The 16,110-nt window shown below is 40.2% G+C and overlaps 1 long non-coding RNA gene across 1 annotated transcript; it reads right to left on the reverse strand.

Moving 5' to 3' along the window:
• Window positions 1-5,495: 5,495 nt before the first annotated feature.
• On the reverse strand, window positions 5,496-8,957 carry LOC117506016. Its single transcript, XR_004559333.1, has 3 exons — window positions 8,544-8,957; window positions 7,776-7,963; window positions 5,496-7,166 (listed from the first exon to the last, which is right to left on the reverse strand). It is a non-coding gene; the product is annotated as an uncharacterized LOC117506016 (long non-coding RNA).
• Window positions 8,958-16,110: the final 7,153 nt, after the last annotated feature.

Consider the following 16,110-nt stretch of genomic DNA (forward strand, 5'->3'; position numbering starts at 1 on the left):
CTCTGCCGCACTGACAAGCGCAACCCTCAACCTATCAAATCCCTTGAACACAGACGCACGCCATATGTTTGTTTTAAAATGAATTACTTTAGTTAATTAATTTGGTTTATTTGTTAAATACGTGATATTAGTGAATAACCAATATTTTGCTATATTTTCCAGTATTTCTTTTTCTTTCTTTTTCATTTTTTTGATAACTCTAACATCCGAGGGGGCGAGGTTGATGACATGAGGGGGCGTCGCCCCCTCGTGGCGCCGGTTATACCCGACGCGCGAATCCGTCCGCACGTCTTTCACTACAAAATCTCCTTTAACAGTGGAATGTCCAGATAAACTGCTGATCCCGACCTCTTCTGAAACTTCTCTGTTCTCTCACAATGTCCTGGGTCAACAGAGGCTTAAATTTGGAAGTTTTCAGCTCGAAACAGGCTGACGACGGCGGCTTGGGGCGCGGCGCGCCGTCCGACTCCGTGGGCAGTCCTTAAAGCGACAGTAACACTCCATAATCTCTCATCAGCCCTTAAAATTTTCACCGAAAACCATCTGAATTTCTCGAATGGTGTCCACTTGGATCTGCCTCACAGTTTCTGAAAAAATTTTGATGAAGCAAAGCGCCAGTCTCTCAACAAGTTGTCAGACAAAGGAATTCCGACGGGAGGGGTGGACCAGTGCTCACTCAAAGCCTGCCCACAGGCGAATGACGCAACCGACAGGCGTGAAAAAACTCACGCATGCGCACGAGGGTTCAAGCTTGGCTGACGTAATTGCACGTGATTCAAATCCATATAGTTAAAAAAAAATAAATAAAAAGGTCCGTTTCTTTTCTCACAGACCTCGTATGGCTCAGGGCAAATAGTGGTACTGTTGCTACATGGACCATATGGTGGATGGCTCCAAACAGATTAACCATTTAATATGAAAATTAACCAGAGGCACTTGTCATATTTTGCCAAGATGATCAGGATAGCTGTCCCTCCAAAATTGCATCCTCTATATGAATATGCACAGATGTATGGTAAATAGTCCTTTTCAAAATTCTATGCACTGCTGAATTTTAGGCACAGAACCAAACATATCTTTAAAAATAAAGGAAAGAATTTTGTGTAATCCAAATAATCCTATGTTTTAGATAGGCCTAGAGATATAACCTGTAACCAGTACATGGATAAATTAATGACTCAATCCCCTACAGATTTTTCATATTATAGCCACTATTAAATAGATCTGAATACACAGATATTTAGTCACCTACTGGTACTTATAACTAGCTTTTAGAGCAGATGTCATCAGGTGGCATCAATTTTCCACAGCCATTTTGACCCTGAACCACAGAGACTTCCATTTGATGGATCAGCAGTGATGGCCAGTTACTACACATCTTCTGCCCTCCAGCTCAACTCTTGTCGTTAAAGTCAGCAGTAGGGCTTTTCCGATGCCTCCTGTGAGCAGCTGGCTTCCTAGTTGTAGAGCATCTTAAAAACTGCACCGGGAAACAGCTGACCTCAACTAGGAATTGCCAGATGCATGCTATGTAAATTGACGTATTTACACAATCAACATTATTGATCACACTGTCATAGTTCCTTCCTGGTGCGTCGGCTCTGTCTCACTTCTAAAGACATGCAGGTCAGGTGAACTGGTCACTCTAAATAGACCGACAGTGTAAGTGGGAGTGTAAATGTTTTTCTATTTGTGTGTTCGGCTTGCAATAGACTGTCCGCATATCCAGTGTGTGATGTTCCTCTCGCACAACGTCCACTGGGATAAACTCCAGCCTCTCCGTGACCCTGAATTTGAACAAGTGGGTTCAGGGAATGAATGAATGAACTTTTTCTCTAACTGTGCATAAAGATTCTTTGGGAGGCTGCCTACAGGCAAGAAATATGATTGTCCTTGAATCATGTTAAGGGCTCTCCAAAAGAGGGTTAAAAATCACCATCGAGTGATATTCTCAAAAACCTTTTAATTAATGATTCTGCAATTTAGTTCTTTGGATCACTGTCTGGTGGTGGTAAGTTGACCTTCTGATTGAATCACTGAGGCCCCCAGAAGGGCGACCAAAAACTGTTCAGAGTCATTGTGAGACTGCCTACAGACAAAAACAAAACAACCCCCCTTCCTCAAATTGTACAAATCTCCCCCCTTCTCATCTCTGATATTTTTTGCACACTCCTCAACTAATAGCAGAAAAATGCTCAGTAAGTTTCTCCTTGATTCTACATCCCACCTACCTACTCAGTTTTTTTGACCTTCAGTCCAAATGACTTTGGGACCTCTTGACCCTATTTTCTGATTGTTTCCCAGTGGTTGCATTATAAAATTTAAATAAGATGGGCCTAGTTCAAAAATAATGAAGCCTAACTGCTGATTTGCATTGTATTTGTCGTGGACAAGCCATTATTGTATTTAGCACTATCCACATTTATCTGTGAGTTGTCTATAGACTCTTTGACAGGTACTGAAAATTTCATGGAAAAATTCCGCACGGTTCCAGAGATATGCACGAAATTTACCCCAAAAATAGCACTTTTTTTCACCAATTTTGTGTGATATTGATATTTAGCATTATCAATTAAAGTTGAATGTTAAAGAAATAACCTTGTATTTTGCCAGTTTGTTTGTTTGTGCTTCATACTAACACACAGTAATACATTTTTGTAAAGGTAGAAATGTAATTTCTTAGGAAAAAACATTATGTTTCTAAAGCAAGGTAAAACTGTCGCAAGTGCAACGCTGAGAACAAGTCCTTGATTTATTTGTGTCAAAACCTTAGCTATATCTCCTACTCTGCTTCAATAGAATAATTATATTACTTGTTCAATAATACCAGGAACTAATGGACAGAATTTCTTTGTTTCAGGCTTCTGCAGACTATAGAAGATACCTCCAACTGTTGTCGCAAGCATTACGCTCTAGCACATTATAGTATATATGCACTCATAATTTCTAGCAATGACTGAACCGAGACCAATAGAAATATTGAAACTCTGATATATAACCATACCTAAAATGATAACATTTCACAAAAAAGACCACTTTTAAATTTTGATGGTTATGTCACACTTTGGCTTCATTATTTTTGAACTAGGCTGATGGTCACAACTTCACACAACCCTGTGGAAAGGATGCCAATAATTTAGCCTTCTGTCCAAGGTTGAATTGAAGGTGGTTTGTAGTCAAAACAAGCAGCGGGCTGCTCAGCAGTTTAAATATTACCAGCAGACCTTATTCAGTGGGGTGCATCAAGCCATCGTAGTTGAAAAGATATTTGTTGGCATACCTGGATACTAAAACTCAGGGCAGCAGCCGTTTGCATGCCTTATCAAGACTGCCGTGTCCAACTGTGTTCTTCTCCTTCAACATGTAATCTTATCTTATTTTTAGCTCCTGATAAGCAGGCTGTGTCTGGTTCTATCAGATAGTCTCAGCAGTTTAACAGTGTGTTTGTTAGCACGTAATGTGGGTTTTGCATCTGTGTTGTGCCTCCTGAAACTGTGTGTGTGGTTCACTTCTTTCTGCTCAGATGAAATAAACAGTATCAGAATGCAGGGCAGCTTGGTGGTTAGCACTGTTGTCTCACAGCAAGAAGGTAATGGTCCCGATTCCCACCTGTGGCCTTTCTTTGTGGAGTTTGCATGTTCTTCCCGTGTTTGCGTGGGTTCCCTCCGGGTGCTCCGGCGTCCTCCCCCATCCAAAGACATACAAGTTCGGTGGATTGGAAACTTTAAGTTGTCCTTAGTTATGTGTTCAGGTGTGAATGTGTTTGTTTGTCTTTATGTGGACCTGTGACAGACTGGCGTCCTGTCCAGGGTGTACCCCACCTCACGCCCTGTGAGTGCTGAGATAGGCTCCAGCCCCCCCATGACCCTTAATTGGAGTAAGCGGTTGAAGATGAGTGAGTGAGTATTAGAATGCATTCTCTGATCATTAAGTAAGATATCCTTGTAGGCTCATTTAGTTCATCTAAGAGTTTCTTAACATTTTGGATAGTGAACCTAATCTAAGAGTGCATCTCTGTGACATTATTAAGGATCTGTGCGTGACGTCACGGATTTGCGTGCGCGAAGACGTTATCCATTTTGGCAGTGACTCCAAAATAAACAGCAGTACACGCGATCTCAGCACTTTTATAACCATGCCGTCATACTGTTGTGCAGTTGGTTGCAGTAATTATCAAGGACAGAAGCCTAACTTATCGATGTACAGGTTTCCAAGTAATGTTGAACGTAGAAAGCAGTGGATAGCAGCAGTAAATAGAATTGGCAGCCTAATCAGTACACATGCTTGTGCAGTGAACACGTAATTTCTGGTAAGAATTATCACAAATTCACAGGTGTTTTGTCTAACAATATTTGAGCTTAAAAAAAAAAAAAAAACACAATTTTGACACTTTTATCCCAGTGAAACTTTTTCATTTGAACATGCAGTGTATTTTAGCACTGCTTATCATTACATTATGACTTATCAATTATAATGCTTATGTCAGTTGCTATACTGTCATTTTGTCATAATTATTAGGCCCACACAACAGACAACTTAGTTTATTTTAGTATGTAAGTTGTGATCATCATTCATTACCCAACTGTGATTTTTATATGACACATAATTTCAGGTGCCAAGAGTGACTATCCTCTGTCACCAGATTTTGTGCCTGCTATATTCAGCCACGTAAAGTCACCACAGAAAAAAAGAGCCAGTCTTAAGAAGTTCCATCAGCGCCAGTCCCTGAAAAGAAAAAAGAGAAACAGAGGGTAGACATCATGCTGTCCAAGCTCTTCTGGCACAGTCAAATTCAGGCGCTTCCAATGAGGAGCCACAGCACCATCTAGAGGAGGGGGATGTCACAGAATTAAATGATGATCTGCACATTGTGGCTGACAGTGAGGACCTTGTTGCTGGTGTCTCTTCTCAGACTGATCATGTAATGCAGGTAAGTGCATCATGTCAGACAGATCTAACAGTTGCTGACATTAATGCCACTGAAACAGACTGTCAGAACATGCGAACAGAACACATAAACCTCAAGGCAAAGTTAGATTCAAGTGACATTGTGTCAGAAGCCACACTGAGAACTAATGATGACAAAGTGAGATGCCTAACTGGCTTACCAAACTTTGCAGTTCTGCTAGCTGTCTTCAGTGTCATCAAAGGATCCCTCAAAGATACACAATCCATGTCTGCTTTTCAGCAGTTTTTGCTGACATGCATGAGACTGCGGTTGAACTTGACCATGCAGTTTGTTGGTTACTTGTTTGGCATTCATACATCTACTGTATCAAGGATCTTTGGAAATGTTGTCACACTACTAAATGATCATTTGGTTCCACTTAGTGTAATCTGGCCTGGTCGTGATGAGATAAGGACATCTTTGCCATTGTGCTTCAGAAAACATTTCTCCAAGTGCATTAGCATCATAGATTGCTTTGAGATCTTCATTGACAAACCAAAAGATCTTAGAGCTAAAGCCCAGACCTATTCACAATACAAGTCACATAACACTATGAAATACCTGATTGGGATAACACCTCAAGGAGTTATTTCATTTATCTCCAAGGGTTGGAGAGGAAGAGCAACAGACCAGCATATTACAGCAAACAGTGGATTTTGGATAGACTGTTACCTGGTGACCTAGTGCTAGCTGACAGAGGATTTACAATTCAAGATCAAGTTGGTCTTTATTGTGCTCAAGTGGAAATTCCTGCATTCACAAGGGGTAAGAAACAATTAGGAGCAGTTGAACTTGAGGACACTAGAAAGTTGGCTTCAGTACGGATTCACGTGGAGCGAGTAATCGGAGTTGCACGACAGAAGTACACAATGCTGCAGGGTCCTGTACCTATTACACTCCTGCATAACACAGACAATGAGGAATTTACTACTCTCGACAAGATTGTTCGTGTAGCTTGTGCTTTAACAAACACTTGTCCATCTGTGGTTCCATTTGATTAGCTTTCAGTTAATCTTCCTGAAATGATTTAAAGTTAATGTATTGTTCATATTATTATCATGCTTATGTTAGTTTTCAAAGTTTATAGGTGTTAAGACTTAAGAAAATAATATGATATCCCTTCAATATGTATAAGTGCTGAGTAGCTGTACATTAGTATTCTCTTTTTAAGGTAGTAAACTCAAATAATCAAATAAAATTTTCAAAGAATGTATACAAAATATATATACAGACCTATACACAATATCTTGTGAACTACAGGTAATTTATCATACTAGAATACAGTGCATTTCTGTCGTTCAAATTTTTCAACAGTTTAAAAATCCTGACGAAGCTCCAGCTGCAGGAACGAAGCTGCGCGAAGGTTAAACGATGCCAACGACAGTCAACGAAAGTCCAGATTTCTTGTTTCGTCAGGGCTTCGTCACCCTTCGTTAAGTGCCGTGTGACTGGGCCATAAAGCAACAGTCACGATGCATTGTTTGTAATTACAGAAATTTGGTTATGACTTTTGTGACTTCTTTTTTGCATTGTCAATTATTTGACAGTCTGTACACAACCACTTTCGCTTGGGCACTGTTTTTAGTCCTAAACACTTAAGATGAAAGTGGTTGATTGTGCAGGTCTTGGACTGACAACATATCATGTCTGGTGTTCTTACAATTGCTTTGCAGTAACACCATGTACACCTAGTCTTGTCCTGGTTCACAACTGTATGGCTGGTGACTTGGGCACAGGTGATTTTCTTTCCTAACAGTTCAGGCAAAATGCCAAGTTTGTAAAAATATGTGACATTTTCAAGTGCAGAATTAAAAAAAGGCAGAGTCAGGTTGAACACGAACAATACAGAATTCTGCACTTTCTGTCCACACCACAAAGTCGCAGTATCCTCGGCCCATCACAAATAGCTGTGATTGCACTTGATAATAATAACTGGTCTTTTCTGAGCTCCAAGCTTCCATCAGTGCCCTTCAAGCAGAAGGTTTTGGACTGCGCAGCTGTGACGATGCCAGCATCCTTGCTTGCAAAAAGACATTTGATTTCTAGCAGTCCATCGCCACAACATGCACAGGACACCAAGCCATCTGGAGAGGCCCCAAGAAATGGGAAGGCTGGGTTAATGTGCAAGCCGCATTCCCTGACCTTGAAGTCCAGGTGTTGTGCTTTTGCGAACGTGGCATACGCTTGTCTGGCACGGTCTTCATTTTCACACCCATACCTGCCAAAGTAATTATAAGCATGTTTAACAATTTTGCATAAATTTACTTAAAAATTATTTAATGCAAAATTATAAGGAAGAACACAAAAGGCAAGGAACACACACTGACATATATTAGTTCAGTTTCATCACACACCCACACTTAAAAAACTAAAAGCTTAAATGAAACCTGAAAACTAAAAATGTAATACTAAAGTGCACACAGAAGAAAGTAAACAAAATAGAGACCAATTTTGCAAATGGGACAATAAAGCATTGCACAAACGGTCACATTTAATGCAAACCACATATGAAAAAATAAATCACACCTTAAGCTAAATAAAGACTACAACACCATGCAAAACTTACTGTGTATGTATAAAGCACCATATTTTCTAAAAGCCTGTGCTTTGCATTAAGACTGACACCAAATGCTGTTCAAAGCATTTGCACTTTTCTTACCATATTTGCCAGGATTCTGTTTATTAAAAAGAATGTACAAATCCAATTAGGCCTGTTTGAACATTTATACTTTAAAAATTGCTTATGTCTGAACTTAATATATTTTCAGTAACAATGATACATAATGTTATAAATTTCACATCAGTACTGCATAGCAGTATTACATACCGTGTGGCAGCTGTTGAAAACTTGAAACTGTCAGGGTAACAGATCAACCTGACCAAACTCTTTGATGGGTTTGCTGGGTCGGTTCGTGCCGCATCCTTGAACCGTGAAGCGGTGATCCTTCCTGCTCTGAGGGAAAACCATAACTTTGACTTTGCCTGTTGCCTCGTCTCCTGTTCGATCTTCACAGCCTGCAGATTTAACAATAAGATATACTTAAAACCAAAACTCACATGTACATGTATGTGTCCTATTTCATATTCTTGATGTTAGTGTAATTTATGTGTTCCACTTTTTTATGGATAACAAAGTACATAAGAAAATAGAAATAAATGAATAGTTGTAAACTGTTTTAGTAATAAAATGTTTAACAAGTACATTCTGTAAATATTTATTGTATTTTTTAAAACTTAAAACAGTATTTTGCTTCATTTTCATACAGATCATGCTCTAAAAATATTATCATATTTGGTGAAATGTTTTGTTCAAAGTTTATTTTAAAATAAATAATTAAAATAAGCATGACAAGAGTTTAGTTTATAGTACCTATCCCATGATCATGATGACCTGTATGTAAAATTATGGTGTTAGGTCAGGAATTAGGAATGGGATTAGGTCATGCTAATTGCAGCAAATATAACCACATTGAGATGTACAGCTATGTAACAAGTACTTAACAAACATCAATTTATCAAAGTGAAACATATATACATATAACATATGTATATAATAATATATATGTATATACATATAACATATAAACAGATATACCTTACTGAATTCTCATGAATTTGTAAATAAACTGTGATGAGATGACGACCTGAAACTGCTGGTAGAATCCACTGATTGAGGCTAGTCACCCATCCTGACACGAAGTACTGACAGGCATCCAGACTCTTGTAGGCCTTCAGATCTTGTCCAGTGTATCTTGAGACATTGTTAATCACATAATGATACAGATCGTGCGGTGTGAGGTTGGGAAGACACGCAGCGCTGCACTTGATGACGTCAGTAAACAAACCGCTCAGCAAAAGGTAAACATCGTTTTCCAGGCCTCCCTGACGAAGTTTCTCGATGTACCTGTCCCGATATTCACCTTGCAGATGACTAACATCACTGGAGAGTGTTAAACTATGTGTTGTCATCGCCGATCGTTGAAGATTGATCACACGTTGAAGACTTATTTACCGCATTCGAGTCACCGCTAACATGGCCGACACACGTCGCGCTTGAGCAGGTCACATGACCCGTGGTCACGTGTTGCAAGTACTCATTTACTGTGATTTTTTTTTTTTTTTTTTCCCCTGTGTGTGCTGTTTATTTCTCCTGATTGTTTTTGGCTACTTTTTAGCTCTCTGATTATGAACATGTGGAAGGATGTTTTCTTACAAAAGTCTTATCTGATCTCATCTCATTGTTTGTCTTTCAGGGACCATCCTTGTATTGTCTGGTGTGGCCAAAGCAAGACAATCCTGGTTTTTCTGTTTTTTTCCTGAAGCCATCATTTCAAAAAATGACTATCTGCTGTCTTGGAGGTATGCTACAATTTTATAGCGCTGTGCAAATTTGATCATAATTTACAGTTAGTTTAGTAATACTAATTCATTATTATGATTACTATACATGTAATTAAAGCCCAGTGTTTCATTTGCACAGAGCAGTACCACATGGCCTTCAAGATTGTGCACACACAGAGCTGCTTGGTATGAAGAATTCTGACCAATCACGGATTCCATGAGGTAATACTTTCCACTCATGCAAATGTAACAGATTAGTCTTAAATCCTTAAAAAAACAAAACCCTCAACAATTATTCTTTTTTTAAAGCAACACATGCTGTTTATGTTCCTCTGTGTTGTGTAGAATAAGGAACTGTATGTCTGTAATTTTTGGCTTGGCTGATGCTGTCGATGTCAAACCCTGAGAAAAAGAAAATGACATCATTGCATTAATCCAGTTTCACGAGTGTACACAGTCCTCAGTGTTACTCTTTCTAAGCAGTTACAATTCATTCGCTTCTTAAAATTTAATTTCAGTGGCTCTTGACTTCTTGTAACCCATCATCAAAGCCAGACTAGTGTCAACCACAGCCTTAGCATCACCAAACTTTAATAAGTCTTTATTGCAAACATCTGTCTCCTTAGAGGCTAAAAGGCCATGTAAATTCTTATTCCAAATGAACTGTAGGACTTAAAAAATATATAAAATAATGTAATGCAATTTTGCAATAAGTAGGGTATGTTTTTCTTTCGATAATTTCAAAAGGACAAGCTGTATTTCTCCTGGATAGTGGCAGAGTCAGATCTGCTTTTTAGATTCAAGCTAATTAAGTTTCCATATGTGATATACATCAGAATGTGATACGACTGTTGGTAACTGGAAGCTATACAGACCTCATTCAGTGTAACATGATTTTAAACTTGCATAATGTTTTGGATTTTAAATGATTCCATGGCAAAGGTAAAGGGCTTCCGTCCTGTCATTAGGAGAGTGCTAACTAGCGCACAATAGGTGCTAATTAGAGCTATTGTTTAGTCACTAGCCTATAGCAGTCAGTCTCTCAGTAGGTGGGGTCTGGTTAGGTTAAAAACTCCAGCTTTTGTTGGCTTCTGGTTTATTCTTCTCTACAAGAGTCAAGACAGAAGTCAGACTACCAGAGCAAGAATTTTAGCTGAGGAAGCTTCTGTGATTTGAAGCGAAACGTCCTCACGTCAAGCAACCCAGTCCAGTCGAAGATTCAAGCTTCTCTACTTTCTGGATGCGTTGTATCATCTACACTTTCCTGTGCTCATTTCCAGGTCATACGAAGTGACACGAAAAGACCGACTCTACAAAAACATCCAGCGAATGCAGAAGGCTCATGGCTTCAAAAACTTCGATATCATTCCTCAGATCTTTGTGCATCCTTCCGAGTACAAGGAATTCCGTAGTAAGACACCCCCCCCCCCCCCCACCTGATGCTTTTAAACTAAACAGACCCCTGTTTATGAGATATTTGCAGTCACTGCCAATCCTGTACACGTGCATTATAAATGAATGCAAATTGGTATATCTTTTTGAATTTTGCCTCCCCTTTTCTGTCGTAGATTGTTTTGCAAAGGAAAAGGGTTCATGGATAATTAAACCAGTAGCATCTTCAAGAGGACGAGGCATCTATTTGGTCAACAGAGTGAGTGGTTTTTGTCTGGCTCTTGGCTCTTCTTTTAGTCCAACACAGACATCATTTCCACCAAAGTCATGGCATTGGTGGTGCCAGACTATTGCACAGCTCATCTCTCGTGACAAGTGTCCTGTATTTTCATTAGCCTGGAAGCTGAAGGGATGAAATGATGCCATATTTGTAGTTTCCAAAAATGAATCTCTTTAAATCATAATCACATCATTGTTATTTGATCTGTTTTGTGCATTATATTGAGTGTCCTGTTCTTTTCTTTTTCAGCTTGTTGTAATGTGATTCTTTGAGGCTTAGGGCTAGTGGCCAGCGATCACCTTAGTATTTCTTCTGTTTTTCATGTTGCTTAATGCTGACAAATTATACGGTACTTGTTGTTTTTCTGATGCCTGATTCTGTTTTTTCCCTCTTTTTGAGGTGTGGCTCCATCCAGAGATGGGGGTGGTGTCTTCTTCTGCAAGCCTCCTGTCCTGTGCACCGGCATAGATGCCCAAAATTTCCTGTATATTCGTTTTGTCAATTGTGTCGATAGCATGGCCCAAGTTCACCCCTTTGAGTCTGGTCTGTTTGAAGTTTCTTCCTCAAATCATCAGAGGGTGTTTTTCCTTACCACTGTCGCCTGTGTGCTTGCTCTAGGGGTTGGTAAGGTTAGACCTTACTTGTGTGAAGCTCCTTGAGGCAACTTTGTTGTGATTTGGTGCTATACAAAAGAAATAAATTGAATTGCTGCCCTGACTTCCCAGACATACATTGTGCCTTCAGTTTCCCATTGTAAATGGAACAGTGATGTGTTGTTTGATGCACTGCTATGTAGTGTTTCAGTTTAGTTCATTCAAATATCAGCAGCATAGGTCTAGGGCACAACCGTTATATCATATTGGCTGATATGAGCCGTTCACAAATTTATCAGTATCGGCATTATTTCTACCGATATGAGTATTTTTATTGTACTGAATAAACAATGTAGAAAACACTTTGGCTACTAGAAATGTTGCCATTACATAGGTTGTCCAGCAGAGGGCAGTCTGACAGCATTGTTTACATTAGCTACAAGACAGAGACAAAACGACCAGCTAGCTGCCATTTATCTTCATTCAGTGTGGGCATTTTAGACAAGAGAGGAGTGGTTACTGTGCTGACAGGTAGGTGGGCTCAAAATAGATGAGAAGTCTCTTTTATGCAAATGCTGAGCAATGTGACATGACAATTGCCAATAGAAGGGAAGGCAACGTGATGTATGTTGAGTGGTTGCGCAAACTACATAATCCAAGATGGCCGAATGAGCTCCCAGACAGCTCTATTTCTGTATGAATCTGTTTGGCAATTTTGGTATTGATCTGCTACCAAGTAAATACAGGCCCAGTATCGCCGATACCGATACTTTTTCATACTTAAGCTTCATAGATCCAAAGGATCCAAAAGACCTAGGATAAACATTGTACGTGACAACAAAATACTTTATTATGACAATCAACATTTTTGTTTTAAAAATATCCCTCAACACAACTTAAAACAAAATCTCCTGAGGTAGAGGGCTGACAAACCACAATAAAAGGGCGCGCTACTCAGTGTTGTATGACACAGCGCAGCGCTGCTCTTACAGAGAGTAGACTTTGATGAATCTGCGTGTGAAGCAGTCAGTGCTTGCGGGAGGAAAAAAAAAAAATTGAGTATCGATCTTTTTACACGATGATCGTTCAATATCAATACCAGCGTTGGTATCGATATTATCGAAATTAGGATTGATTTCCCCCGCCCCCCCCCCCCCCCTAATATATACAACCCCTGGCAAAAATTATGGAATCACCAGCCTCGGAGGATGTTCATTCAGTTGTTTAATTTTGTAGAAAAAAAAGCAGATCACAGACATGACACAAAACTAAAGTCATTTCAAATGGCAACTTTCTGGCTTTAACAAACATAAGAAATGAGGAAAAAAATTTGTGGCAGTCAGTAACGGTTACTTTTTTAGACCAAGCAGAGGGAAAAAAATATGGACTCACTCAATTCTGAGGAAGAAATTATGGAATCACCCTGTACATTTTCATCCCCAAAACTAACACCTGCATCATATCAGATCTGCTCGTTAGTCTGCATCTAAACAGGGAGTTTTCAGGGAATACTGTTAAGTCTTCTATTTCCATACCATAAGTCAGAACAAGATCTAAAATATGATTAAAGTGGTGGGTGGACTCATTTACTTTTTGAGCAAAGCCGATAGAGTCTAATAATAGATTAAATGCAGTGTTGAGGCTGTCATTCTCAGCATCTGTGTGGATGTTAAAATCGCCCACTATAATTATCTTATCTGAGCTAAGCACTAAGTCAGACAAAAGGTCTGAAAATTCACAGAGAAACTCACAGTAACGACCAGGTGGATGATAGATAATAACAAAACTGGTTTTTGGGACTTCCAATTTGGATGGACAAGACTAAGAGACAAGCTTTCAAATGAATTAAAGCTCTGTCTAGGTTTTTGATTAATTAATAAGCTGGAATGGAAGATTGCTGCTAATCCTCCGCCCCGGCCCGTGCTACGAGCATTCTGACAGTTAGTGTGACTCGGGGGTGTTGACTCATTTAAACTAACATATTCATCCTGCTGTAACCAAGTTTCTGTTAGGCAGAATAAATCAATACGTTGATCAATTATTATATCATTTACCAACAGGGACTTAGAAGAAAGAGACCTAATGTTTAATAGACCACATTTAACTGTTTTAGTCTGTGGTGCAATTGAAGGTGCTATATTATTTTTTCTTTTTGAATTTTTATGCTTAAATAGATTTTTGCTAGTTATTGGTGGTCTGGGAGCAGGCACCGTCTCTACGGGGATGGGGTAATAGGGGGATGGCAGGGGGAGAGAAGCTGCAGAGAGGTGTATAAGACCACAGCTCTGCCTCCTGGTCCCAACGCTAGACAGTCACAGTTTGGAGGATCCCAAAAAAAAATTGGCCAGATTTCTAGAAATGAGAGCTGCTCCCTCTAAAGTGGGATGGATGCCGTCTCTCCTAACAAGACCAGGTTTTCCCCAGAAGCTTTGCCAATTATCAATGAAGCCCACCTCATTTTTTGGACACCACTCAGACAGCCAGCAATTCAAGGAGAACATGCGGCTAAACATGTCACTCCCGGTCTGATTGGGGAGGGGCCCAGAGAAAACAACAGAGTCCGACATTGTTTTTGCAAAGTTACACACCGATTCAATGTTAATTTTAGTGACCTCCGATTGGCGTAACCGAGTGTCATTACTGCCGACGTGAATTACAATCTTACCAAATTTACGCTTAGCCTTAGCCAGCAATTTCAAATGTCCTTCGATGTCGCCTGCTCTGGCCCCCGGAAGACAATTGACAATGGTTGCTGGTGTCGCTAACTTCACATTTCTCAAAACAGAGTCGCCAATAACCAGAGTTTGATCCTCGGCGAGTGTATCGTCGAGTGGGGAAAAACGGTTAGAGATGTGAACGGGTTGACGGTGTACACGGGGCTTCTGTTTAGGGCTACGCTTCCTCCTCACAGTCACCCAGTCAGCCTGCCTTCCCGACTGCACGGGGTCTGCCAGGGGGGAACTAACGGCGGCTAAGCTACCTTGGTCCGCACCGACTACAGAGGCCTGGCTAGCTGTAGAATTTTCCACGGTGCGGAGCCGAGCCTCCAATTCGCCCAGCCTGGCCTCCAAAGCTACGAATAAGCTGCACTTATTACAAGTACCGTTACTGCTAAAAGAGGCCGAGGAATAACTAAACATTTCACACCCAGAGCAGAAAAGTACGGGAGAGACGGGAGAAGCCGCCATGCTAAAACGGCTAAGAGCTAGTAGCTACGCTAAGCTAGCGGATTCCCAAACAGGGAATCCGACACTAGACAGGCTGTGGAGCAGCACAGGTAACGCACGACAACAGTGCTAAAATAAAATAAAAATCCACTAGACAGGCTGTGGAGCAGCACAGGTAACGCACAACAACAGTGCTAAAAAATAAAATAAAATAAAAATAAAAATCCACAGGACAGGCTGTGGAGCAGCACAGGCAACGCACGACAACAGTGCTAAAACAAAATAAAAATCCACTAGACAGGCTGTGGAGCAGCACAGGTAACGCGCGACAACAGTGCTAAAAAATAAAATAAAAATAAAAATCCACTGGACAGGCTGTGGAGCAGCACAGGCAACGCACGACAACAGTGCTAAAACAAAATAAAAATCCACTGGACAGGCTGTGGAGCAGCACAGGTAACGCACGACAACAGTGCTAAATCAAAATCCACTGGACAGGCTGTGGAGCAGCACAGGTAACGCACGACAACAGTGCTAAAACAAAATAAAAATCCACTAGACAGGCTGTGGAGCAGCACAGGTAACGCACAACAACAGTGCTAAAAAATAAAATAAAAATAAAAATCCACTGGACAGGCTGTGGAGCAGCACAGGCAACGCACGACAACAGTGCTAAAACAAAATAAAAATCCACTAGACAGGCTGTGGAGCAGCACAGGTAACGCACGACAACAGCGCTAAATAAAAATCCACTGGACAGGCTGTGGAGCAGCACAGGTAACGCACGACAACAGCGCCAAAAAAAAATAAAAATAAAAATAAAAATCCACTGGACAGGCTGTGGAGCAGCACAGGACAACAGTGCTAAAACACTGTTGTCCTATGGACTGTGGATGACTGGATGAACGTCATATTCAGTGATGAATCTCGAATCTGCATTGGGCAAGGTGATGATGCTGGAACTTTTGTTTGGTGCCATTCCAATGAGATTTATGTTGCAAGGAATTTAGGGATTCCATGATCTACAGTCCATAATATAATCAGAAGATTCAGAAAATCTGGAGAACGTTCTACACGTTTACGTTGATATTTTGGACACTTTTCTTATCCCATCAATTGAAAGGATGTTTGGGGATGATATCATTTTTCAAGATGATAATGCATCTTGCCATAGAGCAAAAACTGTGAAAACATTCCTTGCAAAAAGACACATAGGGTCAATGTCATGGCCTGCAAATAGTCCGGATCTTAATCCAATTGAAAATCTTTGGTGGAAGTTGAAGAAAATGGTCTATGACAAGGCTCCAACCTGCAAAGCTGATCTGGCAACAGCAATCAGAGAAAGTTGGAGCCAGATTGATGAAGAGTACTGTTTGTCACTCATTAAGT

This window comes from Thalassophryne amazonica, unplaced genomic scaffold, assembly GCF_902500255.1.
Source record: "Thalassophryne amazonica unplaced genomic scaffold, fThaAma1.1, whole genome shotgun sequence".
Taxonomy (NCBI): domain Eukaryota; kingdom Metazoa; phylum Chordata; class Actinopteri; order Batrachoidiformes; family Batrachoididae; genus Thalassophryne; species Thalassophryne amazonica.